This window comes from Cherax quadricarinatus, chromosome 98 (genome assembly GCF_038502225.1).
Source record: "Cherax quadricarinatus isolate ZL_2023a chromosome 98, ASM3850222v1, whole genome shotgun sequence".
Lineage (NCBI taxonomy): Eukaryota > Metazoa > Arthropoda > Malacostraca > Decapoda > Parastacidae > Cherax > Cherax quadricarinatus.
Genome location: NC_091389.1, coordinates 4,616,197 through 4,628,705, shown reverse-complemented (window position 1 = coordinate 4,628,705; position 12,509 = coordinate 4,616,197).

Genomic DNA, 12,509 nt, shown 5'->3' with positions numbered 1-12,509 from the left:
CCTCAGTTGTGTAAACCTTATAGGTTAGGCTTGGGAGGGAGTGACTAAGAGGACCTTGAACTCTGCTTGGAAGAAACTGTTGCCAGAATGTGTAGAAGAAAGAGATTTTGAATTGTTTGGGGCTAACCCTCAGGAGCCTATGCAAATTGTGGAATCTATTGTGGCATTGGGAAAATCCACGGGGTTGGAGGTTAGTGGGGAGGATGTGGAAGAGTTGGTGGAGGAGGACAATGAAGAACTAACCACTGAAGAGCTGCAAGATCATCTTCAACAGCAAGAGGCCAGACCTGAGGAAACTGCTTCAGAGGAGGGGAGAGAGAAATTGAGGAAGTTGCCTACTTCAAAGATTAAGGAAATGTGTGCAAAGTGGGATGAACTGCAAACCTTTGCAGATGAAAATCACCCTGACACAGCTACTGCAAGCCGTGCTGGTAACTATTATAATGATAATGTAATGGCCCATTTTAGGTAAGTCTTAAAGGAACGGGAGGCACAGAGCTCTATGGACAGATTTGTTGTGCGACAGAGGTCCAGTGACTCAAGCTGGTCCTAGTGGCATTAAAAGAAGAAGTAACCCCAGAAAAGGACTTGATACCTTAAGTCCTAATGGAAGGGGATTCACCTTCTAAACAATAACAACTTCCGCACTCTCCCCTCCTCCCATCCCATCAATCATCACCAGATCTTCAATAAAGGTAAGTGTCATGTATTCTATTCTTAGTAGAGTAGTAATTGTGCATGTCTTCTTCAGTTTGTGTGTATTAAAATTAATATTTCATATGGTAAAAAGATTTTTTTTCGTACTTTGGGGTGTCAGGAACGGATTAATTTTATTTCCATTATTTCTTATGGGGAAAATTAATTCGCCTTACGATAATTTTGGCTTACGATGAGCTCTCAGGAACGGATTAATATCGTAAGGTGGTGGTCCACTGTACATGTCATTAGGTATGTGGCTAGTGTCACTGCTGCTTCATGTTGTCTGTCACTGCTGCTTCATGTTGTCTACCACTGCTACCTCATGTTGTCTGTCACTGCTGCTTCATGTTGTCTGTCACTGCTGTTTCATGTCTGTCACTGCTGTTTCACGATGTCTGTCACTGCTGCTTCATGTTGTCTGCCACTGCTACCTCATGATGTCTGTCACTGCTGCTTCATGTTGTCTGTCACTGCTGCTTCATGTTGTCTGTCACTGCTGCTTCATGTTGTCTGTCACTGCTGCTTCATGTTGTCTGTCACTGCTACCTCATGTTGTCTGTCACTGCTGCTTCATGTTGTCTGTCACTGCTGCTTCATGTTGTCTACCACTGCTACCTCATGTTGTCTGTCACTGCTGCTTCATGTTGTCTGTCACTGCTGTTTCATGTCTGTCACTGCTGCTTCATGTTGTCTGTCACTGCTACCTCATGATGTCTGTCACTGCTGCTTCATGTTGTCTGTCACTGCTGCTTCATGTTGTCTGTCACTGCTGCTTCATGTTGTCTGTCACTGCTGCTTCATGTTGTCTGTCACTGCTACCTCATGTTGTGTGTCACTGCTGCTTCATGTTGTCTGTCACTGCTGCTTCATGTTGTCTGCCACTGCTGCTTCATGTTGTGTGTCACTGCTGCTTCATGTTGTGTGTCACTGCTGCTTCATGTTGTCTGTCACTGCTACCTCATGTTGTGTGTCAATGCTGCTTCATGTTGTGTGTCACTGCTGCTTCATGTTGTGTGTCACTGCTGCTTCATGTTGTCTGTCACTGCTACCTCATGTTGTGTGTCACTGCTGCTTCATGTTGTGTGTCACTGCTGCTTCATGTTGTCTGTCACTGCTACCTCATGTTGTGTGTCACTGCTGCTTCATGTTGTCTGTCACTGCTGCTTCATGTTGTCTGTCACTGCTACCTCATGTTGTCTGTCACTGCTGCTTCATGTTGTCTGTCACTGCTGCTTCATGTTGTCTGTCACTGCTACCTCATGTTGCCTGTCACTGCTGTTTCATGGTGTCTGTCACTGCTGTTTCATGTCTGTCACTGCTGCTTCATGTTGTCTGTCACTGCTACCTCATGTTGTGTGTCACTGCTGCTTCATGTTGTCTGTCACTGCTGCTTCATGTTGTCTGCCACTGCTGCTTCATGTTGTCTGTCACTGCTACCTCATGTTGTCTGTCACTGCTGCTTCATGTTGTCTGTCACTGCTGCTTCATGTTGTCTGTCACTGCTACCTCATGTTGTCTGTCACTGCTGCTTCATGTTGTCTGTCACTGCTGTTTCATGTCTGTCACTGCTGTTTCATGTTGTCTGTCACTGCTGCTTCATATTGTCTGTCACTGCTACCTCATGTTGCCTGTCACTGCTGTTTCATGTCTGTCACTTCTGTTTCATGTCTGTCACTGCTGTTTCATGTTGTCTGTCACTGCTGCTTGATATTGTCTGTCACTGCTGCTTCATATTGCCTGTCACTGCTACCTCATGTTGCCTGTCACTGCTGTTTCATGTCTGTCACTGCTGTTTCATGTCTGTCACTGCTGTTTCATGTTGTCTGTCACTGCTGCTTGATATTGTCTGTCACTGCTGCTTCATATTGTCTGTCACTGCTACCTCATGTTGCCTGTCACTGCTGTTTCATGTCTGTCACTGCTGTTTCATGTTGTCTGTCACTGCTGCTTGATATTGTCTGTCACTGCTACCTCATGTTGTCTGTCACTGCTGTTTCATGTCTGTCACTGCTGTTTCATGTTGTCTGTCACTGCTGCTTCATGTTGTCTGTCACTGCTGTTTCATGTCTGTCACTGTTGTTTCATGTTGTCTGTCACTGCTGTTTCATGTTGTCTGTCACTGCTGTTTCATGTCTGTCACTGCTGTTTCATGTTGTCTGTCACTGCTGCTTCATGTTGTCTGTCACTGCTGTTTCATGTCTGTCACTGCTGTTTCATGTTGTCTGTCACTGTTGCTTCATGTTGTCTGTCACTGCTGTTTCATGTCTGTCACTGTTGTTTCATGTTGTCTGTCACTGCTGTTTCATGTTGTCTGTCACTGCTGTTTCATGTCTGTCACTGCTGTTTCATGTTGTCTGTCACTGTTGCTTCATGTTGTCTGTCACTGCTGTTTCATGTCTGTCACTGTTGTTTCATGTTGTCTGTCACTGTTGCTTCATGTTGTCTGTCACTGCTGTTTCATGTCTGTCACTGCTGTTTCATGTTGTCTGTCACTGTTGCTTCATGTTGTCTGTCACTGCTGTTTCATGTCTGTCACTGCTGTTTCATGTTGTCTGTCACTGTTGCTTCATGTTGTCTGTCACTGCTGTTTCATGTCTGTCACTGTTGTTTCATATTGTCTGTCACTGTTGCTTCATGTTGTCTGTCACTGCTGTTTCATGTCTGTCACTGCTGCTTCATGTTGTCTGTCACTGCTGTTTCATGTTGTCTGTCACTGCTGCTTCATGTTGTCTGTCACTGCTGCTTCATGTTGTCTGTCACTGCTGTTTCATGTCTGTCACTGTTGCTTCATGTTGTCTGTCACTGTTGCTTCATGTTGTCTGTCACTGCTGTTTCATGTCTGTCACTGTTGTTTCATGTTGTCTGTCACTGCTGTTTCATGTTGTCTGTCACTGTTGCTTCATATTGTCTGTCACTGCTGTTTCATGTCTGTCACTGTTGTTTCATGTTGTCTGTCACTGCTGTTTCATGTTGTCTGTCACTGCTGTTTCATGTTGTCTGCCACTGCTGCTTCATGTTGTCTGTCACTGCTGTTTCATGTCTCTCACTGTTGTTTCATGTTGTCTGTCACTGCTGTTTCATGTTGTCTGCCACTGCTGCTTCATGTTGTCTGTCACTGCTGTTTCATGTCTGTCACTTGTTTCATGTTGTCTGTCACTGCTGTTTCATGTCTGTCACTGCTGTTTCATGTTGTCTGTCACTGTTGCTTCATGTTGTCTGTCACTGCTGCTTGATATTGTCTGTCACTGCTGTTTCATGTTGTCTGTCACTGCTGTTTCATGTTGTCTGTCACTGCTGTTTCATGTTGTCTGTCACTGCTGCTTGATATTGTCTGTCACTGCTGTTTCATGTTGTCTGTCACTGCTGTTTCATGTTGTCTGTCACTGCTGTTTCATGTTGTCTGTCACTGCTGTTTCATGTTGTCTGTCACTGCTGTTTCATGTTGTCTGTCACTGCTGCTTGATATTGTCTGTCACTGCTACCTCATGTTGTCTGTCACTGCTACCTCATGTTGTCTGTCACTGCTACCTCATGTTGTCTGTCACTGCTACCTCATGTTGTCTGTCACTGCTACCTCATGTTGTCTGTCACTGCTGTTTCATGTCTGTCACTGCTGTTTCATGTTGTCTGTCACTGCTGCTTCATGTTGTCTGTCACTGCTGCTTCATGTTGTCTGTCACTGCTGCTTCATGTTGTCTGTCACTGCTGCTTCATGTTGTCTGCCACTGCTACCTCATGATGTCTGTCACTGCTGCTTCATGTTGTCTGTCACTGCTGTTTCATGTCTGTCACTGTTGCTTCATGTTGTCTGCCACTGCTGTTTCATGTCTGTCACTGTTGCTTCATGTTGTCTGTCACTGCTGCTTCATGTTGTCTGCCACTGCTACCTCATGATGTCTGTCACTGCTGCTTCATGTTGTCTGTCACTGCTGTTTCATGTCTGTCACTGTTGCTTCATGTTGTCTGCCACTGCTGTTTCATGTCTGTCACTGTTGCTTCATGATGTCTGTCACTGCTGCTTCATGTTGTCTGTCACTGCTGTTTCATGTCTGTCACTGTTGCTTCATGTTGTCTGCCACTGCTGTTTCATGTCTGTCACTGTTGCTTCATGTTGTCTGCCACTGCTGTTTCATGTCTGCCACTGCTGCTTCATGTTGTCTACCACTGCTACCTCATGATGTCTACCACTGATGTCGCCAAAGAATCGAACATTTCTGCTATTTTGAGCTCAATTTCAAGGTACTTTTCATCGTAAAACCAATTAAAATCATATTTATTTTTGTAGTATATTTTCCATTCTATCACAAGAGACCAAATAAAACAAAAATACAACCATAAAAACCATACGAAAATATACCGCTAAGGGGAGGCTAATGGCCAAGAAGTGAACTCCGTTGTTTATTGTCCGATTTCTTTCATTTTTGATGTATGTTAAAAAGCATATTTTCATCATACATCGCCCAAGCTTCAATAAGATAGTCAAACAAACAACTGGGAACCAATTCCCTAAATCAAGAGCAAGAGCCCCCTCACCAGTGTCAAATAACCTCCCTTGAGGCCCACTCGCATCTGGAAATTTTTCTAGCAACTGGAAGCAAAAAATCAACTGAGCAGCTGCTCGTATCTGGAAAATCTCGCACGTGGATGTGCTCGTAAGTAGAGGTTCCACTGTACTCATAAATTCTAGTGGCTTCAAATCAAGCAGGAGAAAGCTTGTAGGCCCACATGTGAGAGAATGGGTCTGTGTGGTCAGTGTGCACCATATAAAAAAAATCCTGCAGCACACAGTGCATAATGAGAAAAAAAAACCTCCGACCGTTATTTTTTAATTAAAATGCCGACTTTGTGGTCTATTTTCGTATAGTATTTATGGTTATATTCTAGTTTTCTTGGTCTCATTTGATAGAATGGAAAACATATTATAGAAATAGAGGTGATTTTGGTTGGTTTTACTGTGAAAAGAACCTGGAAATGGAGCTCAAAATAGGGGAAATGTTTGATTTTTGCCAATGTTCAAAAGTAAACAAATGATGTCATTGTTCAATAAATTCCCAAGTAGCCATTCTAATATGCAGTCATGAATGGGTTGACATTATTTATACAATTATTACAATATTGCAGTAGTCTGCATAACAGTAAATCTTCTATTTATTGTTTGAAAAAAAATTCAGAATAGAAAGCAAGAGTAATATCAGAGGGGCCTGGAGACGTGACTGATGCATATAGAAAATGTTATTTTAGAGCCAGGAATGTCTGCATTGTTCATTCTGGACCCTATTTTGAAATTGTTATATTTTATAATTTTCGTGAAATTGACCAAATTGCAAATATCTGACCACGTTATTGGGTAGTTGAAATCGGTAAATGGGCAGTTTCTTGTACTCAATCGATAGAAAATATGGAGTTCTAAAGAAATAGCTATGAGTTTGGTCGACTGGAAGAATGGAATTAGCCAAAAATAGGGCTCAAAGTGGGCGAAATCACCGACTCGTAAATATCGCTGAGGTTTTACCTGGAGTTTACCTAACTTCACAAGTGTAATTCCGTGAGTTTTCCATCAAATTTCATTCTTTTGGTGTCATTACAATCGGGAACAGATTCTCTATCATTTCATAAGAAAAATTCTTTTTTTTGGGGGGGGGGGGGGAGGGGGGGGAATTTTGTGACACCAGGAGACACTTCAGGATTTGGGGTTGCGACAGTCAAGGGGTTAAACTCACTAGGTAAATATGAGTTTGTGTGATTGACTGACTGACTTGACTGAATTGACTGAATTGACTGATTGACTGGACTGATTTATGCACACTCCAGTACAACCATCGACTTCGGTACCAGAACCTCTACCATCCACCTCAGCTCAGAAGGACCACAGCATAACTCTCCACTCTCCACAATCATCCACAAATACCAGCACCCACAATTTAAGGTAAGAAATACCATTATTTCTGTTGCACTTTTAATCTCAAGCAGTAAACACATAATACATCACAACAATAAACTACTATTACATATTCACTTTTATTTTTGTAAGATCTGTTGGTCTAAAAAAAAGTTGTTTGGCATTTTGTGGGTTCACAGGAGCATAACCCTATTTTTTCCATAAGTTCTTCAGTTTGTCTAACACGGTTTTAACTACCATTGCATTTTCAGCAATGTAACTACCATGAGACTGCCATCCCCATGAGCCCCTTTGGGGCGGGGCAGATGGCAGACCAGAGGCCTAGCTTCTCCCTACGAGCCCCGTGAGGGCGGGGACTGTGGCTAGGCCTGGGGACACTTGGTCCCAAAGATGAGGGGGTACTTGTACCTCCTCCCATGGCAGACTTAGGTCTCAAGATACTCCCCAGAGAGGGAGCGAAGGCCGGGTCACCACTACTTGGAAAAGACCCGGGGCGGGAGAATACCGGCGAATAAGAAAAAAAAAATGTAACTACCGTGTTAAATGGCGGTCAACTGTATTTCATTTTTACGATGGTGGAGAGCAATTACAGTGGTCCCTTGGTTATCGGCCATAATTCGTTCCAGAAGATCGGCCTAAATCCGAAAAGACTGAAATAATATTTCCCATAAGAATTAATGTAAATGCAATTAATCCGTTTCAGACACCCAAACATATTCACAAAAAAAAACATTTTTTAAAGCACAACTGTAGTTTTACATACAGAAAACAATGATAAATATAAACATTACATACCTTATTGAAGACTCTTGTTGGTGTATGGAAGACAGGGAAGAGGAGAGAGGCAGGAGTGATTATTGTTTGGAAAGGGAATCCCCTGTCATAAGGACTTTAGGAATCTAAGTCCTCTATGTGGTGTCTTCCCTTCTTATTCATTTACTAGCTCTAGGACCAGCTTGAGAGTCACTGGACCCCTGTTGCACAAAAAAACTGACCAGAGAGCTCTGTTTCTGGCGGCTCTAACCCTTAAACTGTCCAAACGTAGATATACTATGACGTGCAGCAGGCTCCAAACGTAGATCTATTTTTTTTACATGCTTTTGAATGGGGAAAATCAAAGTCGGAGCGCTATGCACGTGAACGTAGATCTACGTTTGGACAGTTTAAGGGCTAAGATTTGCCTGAAGTGGGCCAAGGTTTTGTCACTGTACAAGTTGCAGATATGGCTTGTTTCAGCTTGGTAAGGGTGGTATTCCTCCACAAAACTTTGCACCACACTCCACTTTGCACAAATGTCCTTAATCACTGAAGAAGACACATCCTTCCTTCTTCCTCCTCCTCTGAATCAATTTCTTCAGCTGTGGTCTGTTGCTGCTGCAGATGAAGGTCTTGCAGGTCTTCAGTTGTTAGCTCTTCCATGTGGTCCTCCACAAACTCTTCCACATACTCACCACTCACCTCCAATCCCATGGACTTCCCTAAAGACACAATAGATTTCACAGCAGGCAGAGGGTCGACAGTTGTAGGTGGTATCTCTTTCTGGTGATGCCTTTGTCTGTGATTGTCCCTGATTGTCTTGGAATTTGGTATTGAAGATATATTTAACAATGGAGTTAAGGAGGACTATGTATCTTCTTGTGTTGGTGTCCTGGCATCTGCAAGCTCTGATGAAATGTCACTGGTAATGAAGTTTAATAAAGACTTGCTTGTGGAAGTCTCGTTCTTCTTTGAGAAATTCACTTCTGTAGATACAAAGAGAATGTAGAAAGAAGCTTAGAACCCCGTATTTAGTCCTGATGTCATGTGAGTGGCAGTGAAGTAGATCTTGTTAAGTGAATATGGTGTCACACCAGGACTAAATGTGGCATTTTCATTGGATTCTATAAGTATTACATATGACACTTATAATGTAATGTTCTTGAAGAAAAAGTTTAATAAGATATTTCTTTCTTTCATTCAAAACACTGGCAGCATCCCACCAAGGCAGGGTGGCCCAAAAGCAAAAACGAAAGCTTCTCCTTTAACATTTAGTAACATATACAGTGGTCCCTCGCTTTTCGTAGTTCTTGGGAATCATAGATTTCAGAAATCATAGGGATATTTTTGTATAAACATGGGCTCGCTAATCATAGGTTGACTCGCGAGTAGTAGTTCATCCGGGATGCATACGCACGGTGTGAGCCGGGGCGGCAGCCAGTCTGGCATTGTTTACCAGTGAGCGAAGGTCCCCTCACGTGCTCCTACGAAATATTTCATAATATTCCACTCATTTTAGTGCTTGCAAGTACTAAGTAGGCTACCATGGCTTCAAAGAAAGCTCCTAGTGCCAAGCCTGTGGTAAAGAAGGTGAGAAATACGATTGAATTTAAGAAAAACATCATTGAACAATATGAAAGTGGCACAAGTGCGGCCGAACTGGCCATGATGTATAAGAAACCCTACACAACCATATGTTACATAGTAGCCAAGAAAAAGGAAATCAAGGACGCTGTTGTTGCAAAGGGAGTAACTATGCTGACAAAAATGAGATCACCAGTACTCGAAGAGGTTGAGAAGTTATTATTGGTGTGGATAAATGAGAAACAATTAGCAGGAGATACTCTTATGACTTCGATTATTTGTGAAAAGGCTAGGCAGTTGCACAACGATCTGGTAAAGAAATTGCCTGAAAATAGTGGTGATGTGAGTGAATTTAAGGCCAGCAAAGGTTGGTTTGAGAGATTTAAGAACCGTACTGGCATACACAGTGTGGTAAGGCATGGTGAGGCTGCCAGTTCGGACCACAAGGCGGCTGAAAAATATGTGCATGAATTCAAGGAGTACATAAACAGTGAAGGACTGAAACCTGAACAAGTGTTCAATTGTGATGAAACAGACCTCTTTTGAAAGAAAATGCCAAAGAGGACCTTCATTACACAAGAGGAAAAGGCAATGCCAGGACACAAACCTATGAAAGACAGGCTGACGCTTATGTTCTGTGCTAATGCTAGTGAGGATTTCAAAGTGAAGCCATTACTAGTGTACCATTCTGAAAATCCCAGAGTGTTCAGGAAAAACAATGTTATGAAGAGTAAATTGTGTGTGTTTTGGAAATCTAATAGTAAGGCATGGGTCACGAGGGAAATTTTCGTCGAGTGGTTCAATGAAGTGTTTGGCCCTAGTGTAAAGAATTACCTCCTGGAAAAGAAATTGGATCTCAAGTACCTGCTAGTAATGGACAATGCACCTGCTCATCCTCCAAACTTGGATGACCTAATTTTTGAGGAGTTTGGATTCATCACAGTAAAGTTCTTGTCCCCGAATACCACTCCTCTCCTCCAGCCCATGGACCAGCAGGTCATTGCAATCTTTAAAAAACTCTACACAAAAGCAATGTTTCACAGGTGCTTGACTGTGACCACAGACACTCACTTGACCCTAAGGGAATTTTGGAGAGAACACTTCAGCATCCTCCATTGCATAACCCTTATAGGTATGGCTTGGGAGATAGTGACTACCAGGACTTCAAACTCTGCTTGGAGAAAATTGTGGCCAGATTGTGTTGACAAGAGGGATTTTGAAGGGTTTTGGACTGACCCTGATGAGCCTATGTCTGTTGTTAAATCAATTGTGGCACTGGGGAGTTCCATGGGGTTGGATGTGAGTTTGGAGGATGTGGAAGAATTGGTGGAAGACCACAACGAAGAGCTCACCACTGAGGAGCTGCAAGAGCTTCAGCAGGAACAGCAACAGATCGCAGCTCAGAATCTTGCTGCAGAGGAGGAGGAAGAGAGATGGAAGAAGGTGCCTTCTTCGGAAATTAAAGAGATTTTTGCTGTGTGGGGTAAGATGGAAAGCTTTATGGAGAAACATCACCCTGACAAGGTTGTTGCAAGCCATGTTGGCGACATGTACAGTGACAAAGTCTTGGGCCATTTTAGGGAAGTGTTAAAGAGGTGCCAGAAACAGAGCTCTCTCCACAGTTGTTTTGCGAGACAGGACTCCAGTGACTCTCAAGGTGGTCCTAGTGGCATTAAGAAACAGAGAAGAGAAGCAACCCCAGAAAAGCAATTGGTACCTGAGGTGTTGATGGAAGGGGATTCCCCTTCCAAACTGTAAACAATCCACTCTCTCTCCTCCTCCAGTCTCCCATACACTAAGAAGAATTTCCAATAAAGGTAAGTGTTATGCTGTTAATGTTTCATTCATCATGTCCCATTGTATTGTTTATGTACTACATGTATATTTCATGTAAAAATTTTTTTTGTTTTAATACTTCTGGGTGTCAGGAATGGATTAACTGTATTTACATTATTTCTTATGGGGAAAATTGATTCGCAAATCGTAGATTTCAATAATACTAGCAACTCCAGGAACGGATTAACTACGAAAAACGAGGGACCACTGTATAGGAGAAGAGGTTACTAGCCCCTTGCTTCTGGCATTTTAGTCGCCTCTTACGACATGCATGGCTTATAGAGGAAGACTCGTGAAATAGTAATGACACGATTGCAAACAAACCATACCACGGGTGGGGTTTGAACCCGAGGTAAGAGAGTCTCAAAACTCCAGACCGTTGCGTTAGCCACTGGGCCAGCTAGCTTCAATAAGATTCATCCAACTAGGTATATTTCTACACCATAGGAAGGTTAGCATAGGCACCACTGTGTCCACATATGCAAATTTTTACAGACGAATCTCCCGCTAGCATGGCCATGACGAACTCTAGCTCAAGTCCCCTCAAAGCCATCAACATGATTCACAAAATCGTTTGTTTGCAATCGTGTCATTACGATTTCGTGAGTCATGTTGACGGCTTTGACGGGACTTGAGCTAGAGTTCATCATGGCCATGCTAGCAGGAGATTCATCTGTAAAAACTTGCATTTGTGGACGCAGTGTTGGCTATGCTAACTTTCCTATGGTGTAGAAATATACCTAGTTGGACGAATTTTATTGAAGCTAGCTGGCCCAGTGGCTAACGCTACAGTCTGGAGTTTCAAGACTGTTACCGCGGGTTCAAACCCCACCCAAGGTACGGTTTATAGAGGAAGAATTGTGTTCCACTTCCCCATGGAGATAAGTGGAAACAAACAGGAACAAGAATTAGTAAGAAAAATAGAAGAAAACCATAAAGGGTGTGTATATATATACTTGTACATGCATTTGTAGTGTGACCTAAATGTAAGTAGAAGTAGCAAGACGTACCTAAAATCTTGCATGTTTATGAGACAGAAAAAAGACACCAGCAATCCTACCATCATGTAAAACAATTATAGGTTAATAAGATATTACAATTAATAAATATTTTATTGTCTATTGGTGCCATTTGTTTCTTTTGCAGGTGATGCTGGCACTTGAGGCTGACACTTGTAGTACCAACATTGCAGGTCATCCAGATACCAAAAAATTGCACTTGTGCCATTATTCAGGTTATCCTGGCACCAGAGGTTTTCATAACTTGTTTGTGTACTCAGTTCAAAACACATTCTTTGTGCCTCTGATAAGTTATCTTAGGTAATTTAAAGTCATTGTAGCAATCACTTGACTTTATAGAAAGCACCAAGACCAGTAGAGAGAAAGAAATCAAATTTTTGTGACCTGAAAATAATCATAAATATGCTTTTGTAATATGCATGAGAGGTAATACATCAACTTATATCAGTATATATCGTTCTGAAGATTGTTGTGAAAACTTTTGAAATGGTATTAGAGAAACCTGTGAAGTGCTTTGCCACGACTGAGGACTTGATCCAAGGAATTTGATATTTTCTAATTCCTTAAATCATCTCTTGTGTTTCCCAGACACTGGCCCTTATGAAGTTAGTAATTTCTGATGTGTATAATATCACGTACCAGTATTCCAAAAATATTGGTTTTCATTGTAAATAGATATTTACAGAAAACAGTTTTGGCTAAGATTATAATTCATA